The following is a 14,402-nucleotide window of genomic DNA, read 5'->3' as shown; positions in this document are numbered from 1 at the left end:
GATGACATGGTCGCCTTACATTTCTTCTCACTGGAATTGCTGAACTTCCTCCTGTTGCTGGGGTGGTATTAGTTGATTGTTGGTGTTCACTGATATTTGTAAAATTATATGTCCTTGGTGATACTTTTGAGACTGGATCTGCTGATGTCCTTAGTGGGTCTCCTGTAGGTACTGCTTCTGGTTGCCAGTGCCCAGTTCTTCTTGTTGTATCTAGAACATCTTCGGGTCTGGAACTTGGTTCTGCTGCTTTTTTTGGGTGAGATGCTTTTGCTGATATCACAGGCTGGTTTAGTCGATGGTAGTTTTGTTTCGCTGTGTCTTCTTTGAGTGATGAAGGTGTAGTACAGTTCTTTTTCGATCCTCCTCGTTTATCTTTCATAACTATCGAGTTGGGTAAGTCCATTTCTGTTGCTGATTTTTCTTGTCTTTTCATTGTCATATTTGCTGAAAGGTCTTCACATTGTGTGTATGTTAGAGCCGGTATTTGCAGATTGGCACCTACTGCTAGTTGTAAATGTCTCCATAATTTCTCTTTGCCTTCCATTCGCAAATCAAGTCCATGCTTTGTATAATCGCTTCTACTGAAGAATGTATTGACGGCCACTACCATTACATGCTCATAACTTTTTGCTGTCCTCATTGAGAATTGGTTTGCAGCATAGATTCTGTTGTTCAGTTTTGGTACATCGTATCTGTACGGAATTGTGCACAAGATGACTTTTGTGTGGATTGTCTTATGCAGAGAATCTGTTAAGGCACATTTGAAATTCTGAAATTTCTTTAGGATGTCGTTTGTCCCACCTAGAATGATGACACTGTCATTTTTCCTATATTCTTTCGTCTTCCCGTCTATGTTACAAACCACGTCCTTTAACTGTGCGTTAGGTTTTATTACAGAAGAGGTGTAGTGTTTTTGATTTTGAGAACTGTTCATAATTTTTGCACAGTGACTACCATGACTGTCAGAAAGAATTAATACGTTCTGTCTCTTGTTATCACTGTGTATAATTTTTTTGGGGCACTGGTCGACTGCTTTTTTTACAGTTTTCATTTGTATTAACACTGTTGGTTTGTCAGGGCACTTCATAACACAAGCACTTGAGTCCTTCGCTGTAGTATTTTTGCTTCTAATCCATTCATGCTGCTTTTCTTTTTCACTATTTACAGTTTTTGTAGGTTTTGTTTTGATTGGTGCACTCGATTTCAGATAACCTAACAGTTCGGTATTTTCATTTCGAAGTTTCGTTAAATCATTCTTTAAAGTGTTAATCGCTGTTTGCATGCTTATGATACATTCTTTTAAATGTTCCATATCTGTTACACATTTGTTACATGGAATATTTTCACTTTCAACGGCTGTATTTCCGCGTGGTATAACATTGCGCACATCACACTCGTGAGCCATTTCATTTGACTTCATATACGTATCAGTAATTCACTATTTCTGGACCGAATTTTCTGGACACTTGAGTTATAATATCACGCACAATGCTTTTATGATTGCAGTATTCACTGATTTTTACGTATGTCGTACATTTTTCATTCAATTTACGTTTATATTTGTAGAGCTAACACATTAGCAGTTTACACTTTCCGCCATGTTAATAAACACAATTACTTAACATCCGATTTTAGAAAACTATTCGGTGAAAAAAATTGATTTTTCCCCACCCTATAGCTTGATATCTTTAAACGATAAAAGTCTGCATTTATTTTCGTTGTTCATCATAGTTACTATGCTGCACGAAACTGAGTAAATGGCTGCACGAAATTTTTAAGAATTTGCGGAAGTAAAATCACATTGTGTAGTCTTTCTGTGTAGTTCATTTATGGCCATACATTATTGTGTATGAAATGTAACCAATATATCTAAATTGTATTTATAGTTGAGACCGAAATGATATCTCTTTTCATTCTTTAAACATTAGTAGTTATATCAGCGGACAGGTCGCTCGCGGGGCGTTCGAATCTTTCCTGCACTACGGAATCAAGTGGTCGTAAAAATCGTCGTATCTCATAAAAGGTTCAAGATATCGAAAAGACGAATTTTGGAAATGACAACACGCAGAAAGGACTATTTTATCATATGATTAACACTCTATACGTGTTTGTAAACGCGTGAACAGAATGAAAACAAGACTCCCTGTAACTTACACCAAGAGGTTTTGTCCAAATTTTCATAGCCAAACAAAGGGAGAGAAACAGGTAAACGGGGTATCAAAGTGACCAGCATGAGGTCTTGTTTGGGATGAAAACATTTAACTGTTTGAAAGTAATCAAGGTAATTAAAGAAAACTTAATTAATAAGCTGAGGAAAAATTGAAATATTTCACAGAAAGCTGCTGCCAAGCTATTTAAATAAAGTGTTGCACATAAAAAGATACATTGCTGCGGTATTTAAGTGTCAAAAAGGCTTCCTTCAAATCAAGTATGTTAGGAAGGCAAATGAGGAATCAGTAAGATGATGCTTTCTGAATAAAACTTGAAATTAAAAATGAAGTCAAGTATTTTATTAAATGATTTGTGTAAAGGAAATAAGTAGGTCAGAGAAACGTTCTGTGTGCCTTTGAATGATGCTCGAAATCACTAACAGAAAAAGAGGTGCACCAAACGTTTCCCTATTTTTTTTATTTCATACTTTTAGACAAATCATTCATTACACAAAACGTTTGACTTTCTTTTCAAAAATTTTGTAAGCTTTACCATTACATAATATTTAGAGCAATTGAAACGCTTGGCCTTAACATTGACTGCTGATGAATTAGTTTGCAACATCAAATATCTGCAAAATTTCATGGTTCATTGTAATTTATTAGGAATTAAGTGTGTGTGATATACTGTGATAGGTGTGAAGATCAAGACCTTAAAAATATACTTATTATTTAGCGATGCAGTGTAAACAGTATACATAAAACTTTGTATACAGAATTGTAACTGAGTCAGTAAAAACATAAGAACAGACCGGAATTAAACCCAGGACTTTTTCCTAACACATAATCAGGAATTCTATACGCTACCCCTACACCACAGCTAGCCTCTGTTCAGCAATGTCTTGTATTTAGGGTAGTTAGTCATGTAGTAGTCATTCCTCCGCATTTATTGGCTGTTAAAAGTTCTTGATCATGTAAAAAACATTCGTATTTAATTTATTGATGAGGTAGTCCAATGCTCCTCTGCTCATTCACGTGTATTCGAAGAATTTGTCTGGTGATCCTCATAGTTGATGATATTTATGAAATTCTCCATGGAGATTCCTCCCTTTGTAAATTTCATGCACAGCATTCCTTTTCATTTTATTTTCTTAAGTAAACCTAATTCTGTAGCCTTACTCTCCAGCTACAGTATTCTGCAGGTTAGGGACGCCGTTTTATAGAAACAGCTAGTTGGCTCTAAGCAGCCATCTTGTAGCGCGACATGGTCGCTCTCAGGCAGGACACCCAACGCCAGCATCATTTGCCATCTGTAATAAAAAACTGAGTCAACGGCTCAACACCGAACTTGAACGGGTGTCATGGGACATCCGCACCGAGCAAATGCAACAAACAATATCGAACAAAATGAGGAGGAAAAAAGTGGTCAACGCGGCGGAATGCCACGCCAAGGGGCCTAGATTCGATTCCCAACTGGGGCAGGAGATTTTCTCTGCTCAGGTACGGGGTGTTATGTTGTCCTCATCATCATTTCATCCCCATCTCCGACGCGCAAGTCGCCCAGTGTGGTGTCGGATGCAATAAGTACTTGACCTCAGCGGCCGAACTTCCCCGAATGAGGGACTCCCGGTCCACAAGGCCTTACGCTCATTTCCATTTTTAACAAGTGGATAATAGGCAGTTACTATACAGTATTTACGACAGCACAGCGTCCTGCAAGAGAAAACATGTCATGCGATAGTTCAACTGCTGCAGTAGATAGTGGGACATCTACTGTATATGCTGCGATGAACATGTTACTCAACCCTTTCAGGGTACAGTTTTTGCAAAGAGTGAATCAGAGCATCAAAAATTTTGGCTGGAAGGTGTTTGCCTAACATTTTTTGGGGACAATGTTGCCCTGCTCATTCAGTTAGTGCGATCCAGGTACAAATTGTGCACATTGCAAGTGATGTTGTACTAAAAAATTCCGTTAAATCGAAACTGATCAAGTAAAGGCAAACCATGCCTGACACAGCTGAACTATAGACGTACCAAATTTTGAGCAAGAGGTGAAAGGAAGTTCAGATTTCACAGTGTCAATGTTTATTTAAAAGAAAGTACGGTATCGAAAATATTCATTTCTTTGTGTAAAATTGGTACATAATATCCCAAAAATTTCTTACAAGAGTGTCTTTGCCTAAAATGTTATCTTTTATGTAAAGAAAAGAAACAATAATTGTTTGCCTTTCATTACACAGTGTAATTCATTTGTTTACTGAAGTCATTCCTTGTAATTTAAAAATGTGCAATTATATTTTTGAAATGAAACGTCATAGTTTCATGCTTACTAATGCGATATTTACGTTAGTTTTTTCATGTTAATATTATTATGAGAAATATGAAGTTCATTTTTCTATGTAACCACAAAAAGTGAAAAGGTAAAAATAAAATGAACGAGAGATATTTCCATAATTTCACATAGCAAAACTTCACAGTCAGTTTATCTTATGTGTAACACGAGTTGGGAAGGAGGAGTACTAAACGCGGTAAAGGCATGGTTAGCAATGTCTCGCCTGTTCTGTAGGTGGCGTTGACCTACATTTAACAAGACTTTGTGCAAACGTGACATCATTTTAATGTCACACACAGTTATTAAAGACAGCAGTAACTGCTATTGACTTTCCTTAGCGTTCAGTGCGGTGTCCTGGTATACACCATACCGGATTCCGTAATTTCGCATCCTAACTTGCACATTAAGAAAGTACACCATTTGAAAACGACAGTACATTGTAGCTTTCTAAAACACGCCTTTTTGGAAAGATTTGTTGTAGTTAAACGTCACATATTGACACATCAGCGGGTAAAGCTTTCAAGAGATGTACGTTGTAGTAAAGAGATCAAAATTTCACTTGTTCTTCTTGGTATAGCGGTTATAAGTGTAAAATTACTGTGATGCAGTTGTGTAGCTGTTTTGCGTCCTGTTGTCATATACGAATTTTTCTTCTTCTTCACGTTTTTAAGCGGTTCTGGGGCTTCCTTATTAATTTAGTAGAAATTTGTCTGTAGTATTTGATGTTATGTACATATAGAGTGCACACTCTCTTTCTCTCTCTCTCTCTCTCTCTCTCTCTCTCTCTCTCTCTCTCTCTCTCTCAGGAGTGAGTTATCGTTGTTAATAATTTACAAATTACACATGAAACAAGAAATATGAATAAATATTCAAAACACGTTCATCATCTGGTAAAATAAACTACGGGTCAAGTCAGTACTTACCTGTGGGACAGAGAGTCAAAGATAGTTTGGTTCAGAGCTTTGCATCGCAATGAATAATTGTTAACTCGTCACTATATCAACCACGTCATTAGTACATGTCCCCATATCTGTAGTGGAGATCCACTACATTGGTGACCCACAACTAACTACCACTATCAATCCAGCCATTTTGTGCTATTTATTTATTTATGCCATAGACATAAACTGTTCCCCGTGATGACACCATACAGATTCTGCCTCAGTATGTGCACTTTTAGTGCAGTGAGTGCTTTAATAATGGAACAGTGATTCATGTGTGCAAGCGATACAGGCCCAAGCCCTCGCAAATATCACATAATACAAATGGTTCCCATCGTGTGAGTTATTGTTATTAGACTTTGCACAAGATCCAACATTGCACAAGTTGTTTCTGGGACTTGATTCTCGATGTTCAAACATTCCGACCAATTCTGAGCCAGTTGTAGCAACTGGACCGTGAAATTCAGCCGAACACTCTGCCATGCTGGATACCAGATGCCATTATGTGTTCTACATCTGTGCCATTAGTGCTCCATGACACTTCCACAATCGCTCCATTTTACACATTTCATGGACGATCACAACTGGACACCATGCCTACCCTCTGAAGACTTTCCTAAACAACCTAATCTCCCTCCATTCCGCCCTGAGCAATCAGCCTTAGGGGTCACATTGACAGATTGCATCTTTGCTTCACTGGGAATACTGGACAACAGTTCCAAATTTGTCATATTGAACTGTGACCTGGTTGAACATTCCAAGATCATTAGCGATGTCTCCTCACACCTCCTGTGTGTGATAAAACATTAAAGCAAAATCTGCCTTATGACAACAGCTGGCACATTCCCGAACAGCAGTTGGTGACAGGTCATATATGATGAACAGTTGTGGCGCCAGCTGAGAACTTTGCTAGAGACCAATCTCATGCTGACCAATATGCTCTGGACAGTCAAACTTCCTCAGCAATTAGCACCGATTCCGCACAAAGCGGAGTTGCTTGATCAAAAATTTGCCCTAGCAGATTGATTGTTTACTGTCCTACAAGATTGTCACTGTGTAAACTTCAAAGACACCATACCATGACAGAACATAGAGTGCTACAACATGCAATACATTCTGAGCCACTCTGAACGGAGCCAGGAATAGTCGACAGTGATGTCACTGCCATGACTCTGGCTGTGGACCAGCTGTAAACAGCTGTGCTGGTACTGTACACAAATCGCTGATATCACACACAACTGCCCGCTCATTCCAAACACCACGCACAGTCTCAAGTAGGCACATCACCCCGCACGCAATTGACAAGCCGCCTTCACATGTACCAAGCAAGACACACATCCTCAACAATGAATAAGCTATTACACAGCCAACTATATACCCTCAATTACAACTGAGACACATACTTTCTCATGGACATTGGTTCCGGTGATGTAACAGCCCCTAATGAGATGTTCAGAAAGTTTAACGAGACATCTTTGATTCAACTCTGAGCAGCCAATGACTCTATCATTTTTGTACATGGAATGGTTGACCATGTGTTACAACTTAGCAAAAATCTCCACTGCCCTTGGACCTTCCTCACTACCGACGTAAACCTACTGATGTTAGGTGTTCGACTTTCTTCGACATTTCTGCCTCTCAACTAACCTCATACAGGCAGCTCTCATACACCGTATGATGCGACACCTCATGCCTGGGTCTTTTGCTCTGGTATCCCCTTCACTGGTGCACACCCTCATGGGGTCCACTGGTCCAGCTCCTTCAACAATGAAAGCTCAGCTATCACTGAAGAATGTGCAACATTCATTGATGTGATTGTGATGACACATCAGCAGTACCTCGACACTTATCAAGAACCAGAGATTCTTCACATTGATAATGAAAACCTACACCTTCAGAACATTTCACAAGAACTCGCACACAGACTTGAGCAGTGCAACATGCTTGCAGACACCCACTTACATGCTGTACCACCGCCAGGCAGACGCGCCACCAATGGGCTGAACTCAATACTGCAAATACAGGTTAGTCTACCGCCTTCGGTCTCGTCTCCCAGTCCAGTGACCTTACATTCCACTCTCTCTGTGATGTGCACAAGTGCTCGCCAATGAGCTATTCACGACAGTACAATACATCTCATTCTTACTACCCCTGGCCTGCCCGTGTGCCACAAGGAATGTCGCTTAGCTCCTGCTCTGCTGCGAGCAGCTGAAATGACGATCAATGACCTCCTTCAGTCTGGGGTTGTTCGCCCCTCTGACAGTTATTGTGCATCACCCATATAACTCATTCCATAAAAAGACAGCTCTCTCCAACTTTGTGGCTACTTAGAGTGCTCAGTTCTCAAGCTACATATGATAGTTACTCAATCCCCAACACTCAGGATTTTACATATTCCTTTGCGGGTGCGACAATCTTCACTGTGACAGACTGCAAAATGGCATGCCTGCAAATACAGATGAACCCAGAGAACATTGCTAAGACAGTGATCATTACCCCTTTCCCCCTGTTTGAATTCGTGTTCATGCCTTATGGTCTGAAAAACGCTGCCCAAACTTGGCAGAGATACAGAGTCAGTATCCTCTTGAATTAGACTGTTGTTATACATATCTTGACGAGACCCTGATCTTCTCCAACAACAACCAAGACCATGACCATGACCTTGACCTAGTTCTCGCTGCCCTCGGACACACGAGGTTGTCATAAATGAAGAAAAATCATGATACTCTTGCTGGACCAAACACACATAGCAAGAAGAAATTGGTATGTACATCACAAATGTAAATTGCATTCAACCGTGCAATGGTGCACCTCCATCCCCTCCCAGATACACCACTCATGGTCAGGAAAGACACAAGCGCTATGGCTAATAGTGCAGTTCTTCAGTAACTCCTTTGTTTTTTCTTGAAAAAATTTACAACCTCACATCGAAGTGATCTGCCTCTGGCTGTGAATTCTTAGCCATGTATGCAGTAGTACTATACTTCTGGAAGGATATCGAAGGCAGACAGGTAGTGACACATATGGACCATAAACCACTGGCAGATGTGATACACAACCTGTCCAAGGATGTCACACCTCATGCTTCTGTTTCTTGTGATTCATCTATCAACATACAACCAATGTCTGACATTTCTGCAGAGCTGATAATATTGCAGACTTAAGAAATGACTAGTAGTGGTACTGGGTACCCTCTGCCATGCTCCATACCGTAGCTTGCGGAATATCTATGCAGATGAGGGAATATGGTATAGTTGTAGGTAAACAACTAGAATTCTCTCATATACAGATTTATTCACACTCAGCGTCTACACAGTTACAAGTCCGGAGGCTAAATGCCGTTAGCGTCCAACATGCTCTCCAAAGCCCTCTCCTCAAAGATAGCACACTTACGCACAGAACAAATATCGATTTTTATGGCGCTCTACGCCACATAGCCCCCCCCCCCCCCACGCAGTATGGAGTACGTCCCTGTGAATGGGGGGGTGAGAAGTTAGGAAGGTAACGCACAGTTCTTCTGCGTCAGGCGGAAGTGGTCGACTGGTAGGAGACCGGGGGGTGAAGCCCGGTATGTCGACAGTGAAGTCAGCAAGCGACACCGGCGGCTGAAGACGACGTCCCGTCCTGGAGTGAAGGTGTAGCACTTCGTCAGCCGGCAGGCGGAGAATCACCTTGCCAGAAGGCCTAACAAAGGCACGCAAATTGCCACACGCAGCACTTCTGCTCAATTTAAAGTGGCGCACCACATGAGATTCTGCACTTCCTCCCTCAATATTGTCACACGCGAGTACCACACACACTGTATCGCCATCTACGACAACAGATAATTTATGTATGTCATCAGGGTGCACATGTGTTGTGAATTCTCGGATGGCACCTGTACAGGCAATGGTAGGGAGGCAGGGAGGTGTGGGAAAGCCATGGCAGGGGGAAACATCTGCTAAGAGGGGGGTGGCAGGTGCACTAGACTGTGCAGGAGACAACTTCAGGCGATCAGCTGACAGACGAGGGAGCGTGATCGAAGGCAACGAGGAGCCAGCGTGGGTTGAACGGCGTGACAAAGAGCTGTCACACGAAGATGGTAACACAATGGTAGAATCCGAGTGGTTGGCAGTTCGACTGTGAGGAGTGAAGCCCCGGAAAGATTGGCCACTCGAATTAGATGAACGCGGAGAAGGAGCAGTGCTCGGCAGAGAAACACGCTGTGGAAAATCAATACCCAAATGCATGGTGTGGGAAGATGGATGGCCGCTCGAAGCAGGAGTGGGAGAAATAGGGGCAGAATCAGGGAGGTTCACCTGAGGCTCAATGAAAGCTGGTTTCACTCGGTTGAGTGAGATCGTGGTTACAGAGTCTTTTATGAGGAGATCCATGTTATTCTCAGAGCTTTTGACGACCTTGTAAGGACCTGTGTAGGGCGACTGAAGCGGGGCTTTGACTGAGTCGTCTCTGAGAAACACGTACTCACAAGAGTCTAGCGTGCGCAGTACGTACACGCACGGAGGTGTATGAGCAGCTGGAGGTGGTGGCTGAATTTTGCTGCAGTGCAAGCGCACCTGCTCGAGAAGTGAAGGGAGTTCAGAGGGCCATGGAAGTGGGGTCGGAGTGACTAATTCTCCAGGCAAAACCAGAGGTTGGCCATATACAAACTCGGCTACGGACCCCTTGAGGTCTTCCTTGAAAGTCGCATGAAGGCCAAGAAGCACGAAGGGCAGTGCCTCTGTCCATCGTGAGTTATGGCAACGCAGGGCAGACTTCAGGGTGCGATGCCATGGCTCGACAAGCCCATTGCTTTGGGGGTGGTATGTGGAAGTATGAATTTTGACGATACCACTCATTTTACATAAGTCAGAGAAAATTGAAGACTCGAATTGTCGCCCCTGGTCAGTGGTGAGGTAAACAGGTGAGCCAAATCTAGAGATCCACGAATCTAAGAATACTCGACTTACTGTCTCAGAGGTAATGTTCGGAATAGGCACAGCCTCAGCCCACTGAGTCATCCTGTCAATAGCTGTAAACAAGTAACGGAAACCCTCGGAGGGGGGCAAAGGGCCTACGAGGTCGACATGAACATGGTGAAACCGGCCTGCACATTGGGCAAAACAGCCAAGGGGTGGAGAAGTGTGCCTGGAAACTTTGTTCTGTTGACACACCATGCATGCCCTTGCCCAAGACTGACAGTCACGGCGCATGTTTCTCCAGACAAACCGTTCAGCTACCAGACGGGTGGAGGCTTTGACACCGGGGTGTGCTAATGTGTGTAGTTTGTCAAAGACCTGACGTTGAATGGGCTTAGGAATGAATGGCCGCAACGTACCAGTCGATTCATCACAGCACACTAAGTCAGATATGCCAGGGAAAGTAGAGCGTACCAGTTGGAGAGAGGAGCTGTGGTCTGAAATTAACTGCATGGTATGGGGTCTGCCAATTGCAACCAAGGTAGGTCCGTTAAGTCAATTAAGGTTGTGACAGCACCAACACGCGAGAGAAAATCAGCAACCACATTGCCCGCTCCTCGGATGTAGCGAATGTCATTTGTAAATTGCAAGATGTAATCGATGTGACGAAAGCATCGTGGGGGCGGATCAGCCGCAGGATTTTTTATGGCAGGAACCAACGGCTTGTGATCAGTGAGCACATAGAAATCTCGTCCCTCAACATCAGTTCTGAAGTGTCTTATGGCCTCGTAAACTGCAAGTAGTTCTCTGTCGAATGCTGAGTATTTCTTCTGCGCGTTGTTTAGCTTTTTTGAGAAAAACTGCAGGGGGGTCGTAACATCGTTGTTTGTCTGACTCAGTACTGCGCCAATAGCATTGTCACTAGCGTCAGTAGTGATAAACATTGTGGCGTCCGCCCGTGGGTGAGCAATAGTGACAGCGGAGGCCAACAGCTGTTTGAGTTCATTAAATGCCTTGTCCATGTCTGGTGTCCATGGTACCTGGCGGGTGCCAGAAGTTTGTGGGCCAGCGAGAGCATCTGTGAGAGGAGCCTGCACCGCAGAAGCAGCTGGCAAATGTTTCCGGTAATAATTAACTGTTCCGATGAACCTGCATAATTCCCTGTAGGTCTGAGGGCGTAGCATCTCGAGAACAGGCTTGATCTTGTCCTGTGGTGGTGTCAGACCGTCCAATGACACAACATAACTTAGGAATGTGACGGATGACTGGTGCAATTGAGTCTTTTTATTGTTCAGTTCAATACCAGCGGCTGCTAAAATATCTGTCACGACTTGAACACACTCCTCACTCTGTTCTAAAGTAGAAGCAAAAACCAATATGTCGTCCATATATACGAAACAAAAATCTAGATGGGATAAAGTTTGATTGATGAAACGCTGCCACGTTTGGGGTGCATTTTTCAACCCAAACGGCATAAATTTGTATTGGGACAGCCCGAAGGGAGTGGTTATGGCAGTCTTTTCAATGTCCTCCGGAGCCATAGGAATCTGATGAAATGCGTGCTTACAGTCCAAAACAGAGAAGTACTTTGCACCTGCGAGCGCTTGATTGAAGTCTGCGATGTGTGGGACCGGATATTTATCAATGATGGTGAGGGCATTTAAACGCCTATAGTCTCCGACCATATGCCAAGTACCGTCTTTCTTTTGGTCAAACAGGATAGGACTAGCCCAGCAACTGGAAGAAGGTTCAATTATTCCCTTTTGTAACAGATCGTCCAATTGTTCTTTTGCAATTTTCATAAATTCCGGCTTGAGGCGGCGTGGACGTTGCGATATGGGCGGCCCATCAGTTAGACGTAACCGATGAACTGTGCCGTTAGTGACTACTGCAATACGTGGCGCGGCACGATAGTCAGACGTCCGTGAAGCGGAGCAGGCAGTGGCGGACGGGCCAAGCTGTGGCGCTGAGGGCACGGAAGTACAGGTGTTCCACCCGCTCATAGGCTGCGTAAAGGCCGCACATGTGTTAACATGGGCGAGGTTGGTACACTGGTTCTTGGTAGCGGGCCGTGCCGCTACGAGCGCTGTAGGCACAAGTGGGCGTGGCTGGACAGCAGATGGCCGTAGTTCATTGCCACAAACTTGGCAGGTTAATTTTCCATTTGGAACGCAAGGAGCACGAGCACTCGGGCATACCCTATCATTACAAAATGGGGTGCTGACACAGTTTACAGAGTTCACAACATTGTCGTTAACGTGCGCGGACACGGGAACACCAGATTGGCATGGACTGACTTTGTCTGTAGCCGACGAGTCGTCTGCTTGTAGTGCCGCGAGGCGTTGTTGTGTGGAGGCCAACTCGTGGTGTATGTCGCGGAGATGCAGCAGCATTCCCATACGTTCCATCCACAACTTAGAAGACTTGGCGCACTCCACTAGCCACTTGTTTGTCCAAGATTGCAGCTCCAAGGATAGGTTTACACACTTCTTAGCACAGCACACATGTTTGGTGTTAGCCGAACTGTCACTCGGCAAAGCGAAAGGAATATGTTTGTTAAGGGAGGGGTAAAACACAGTATTTTGCACAAAATCTAGTGACAACTGATAGTGCTTGAGGAAATCAATTCCGAGAATAGGTTCTTCAATTGTTGACACTAGAAACGTCCAGCTTGCACTCGGGCGAAAGTTTCACTGTATTACAAAGTGGAACCCGAACACTGTAGGGTAGACAAGTTCACTGCATGAAGTACTGTTTTGTGTGGTTGCACTTTATTGGTTGCTAGGCGAACCGGCAGCAAAGAGACGTCTGCGCCAGTGTCTACCAGAAAACATACACCTGATCGTAAATTGCGAACATAGACTCGACCACACTTACTGTTATTGTTCGAAATGGAGTGCAACGTGGGATGGTGCCCGTTGTTTACATCGCAGGAGGTGGCACCGTAGCCTACCTGCGGTTGGAGTTTGGGTAAGAACACGGTGACTGGCATTTGCGAGCTTGCTCCCCGAATCTCGCGTGGAAGAAACAGTAAGGTTGGGACCTTGTGGGTAGTTGCTAGGTGCCGGAGTATGTGCCCCAGAGTCTTCCACAGAAGCGGATGCACTGTCGTTGCGAGGAGTTGAAGGTGCAGGCAAGGCAGCTAGTTTAAAAACTTGTTATCAGCAGCACCAGACAAGGGCGTGGCGTCAGAAAGTGTCTTAGTGCGGTCACGTCCAGAATGCAGTGCACGGAGCTCACGTTGCCTGGCGGAGTATGCTCTGTCGGCGGCGCGTAAACGTTCATTTACTGGCCTATCTTCATACGCAGAGATTGCAGTCTGGACAGGCAAAGGCAGCTTTTCAGTCCAGATTTCTGCGAGCGTGTCATCAGGCATAACTTGCTCATCGACGAGAAGACGGATGCACCGCCACAGCTGGGACGGAGACCTGTCGCCGAGACGCTCTTCGTAGATGAGCTGTCGCACATTTTCTCTCCTGGTTTTAGAGACACGCTCCAGTATCGTTTGTTTCGCCACAGCATACTTCCCTGCTAGGGGGGGTGCTTTGACCAGATCATAAATTAAATCGACGCGGTCGTGAAGATGGTTCATGAGGCAGGCGAAGCATGCATCGTCGTCCAAAGCACAGACATTGAATGTTTGCTCAACCAGGTTAAACCAGAACTCCGGGTGAGCGGGTTTGAAGTCTGGTAATTTCGGCAGATTCGGCACTGCAGTCACTGCGGAGGTGCGCCTATTACTTTGGACGGAAGTAGAGCATGCAGAAGATTGAGAGTCCGGATTATTGGCGTCCCATAATGCGGGAATCGCGAAATTCACTTGACGCCGGGGGGGGGGGGGGGTCGGCTGAGAAGCGACGGACGCTCGAACGGTGTGAGGATCGTAGTCAAAATGTGCATTCTCATTGACGTGGTAGCTCGGAGAGAAGCCACAAGTGCTTAAGTATGCCGGTGAATGTCCGTTATGCACACAGTATTCACTCGACCGTGAGTGGTGGGGCTGGTTGTAGATGTCGGAGTAATTACTATCCAGCACAGAATTGTTGACCTGATTAGAAGCAACACAAGGATCCCACACACG

This window comes from Schistocerca americana, chromosome 2 (assembly GCF_021461395.2).
Source record: "Schistocerca americana isolate TAMUIC-IGC-003095 chromosome 2, iqSchAmer2.1, whole genome shotgun sequence".
NCBI lineage: Eukaryota > Metazoa > Arthropoda > Insecta > Orthoptera > Acrididae > Schistocerca > Schistocerca americana.
This window is presented reverse-complemented; position numbering follows the sequence as displayed.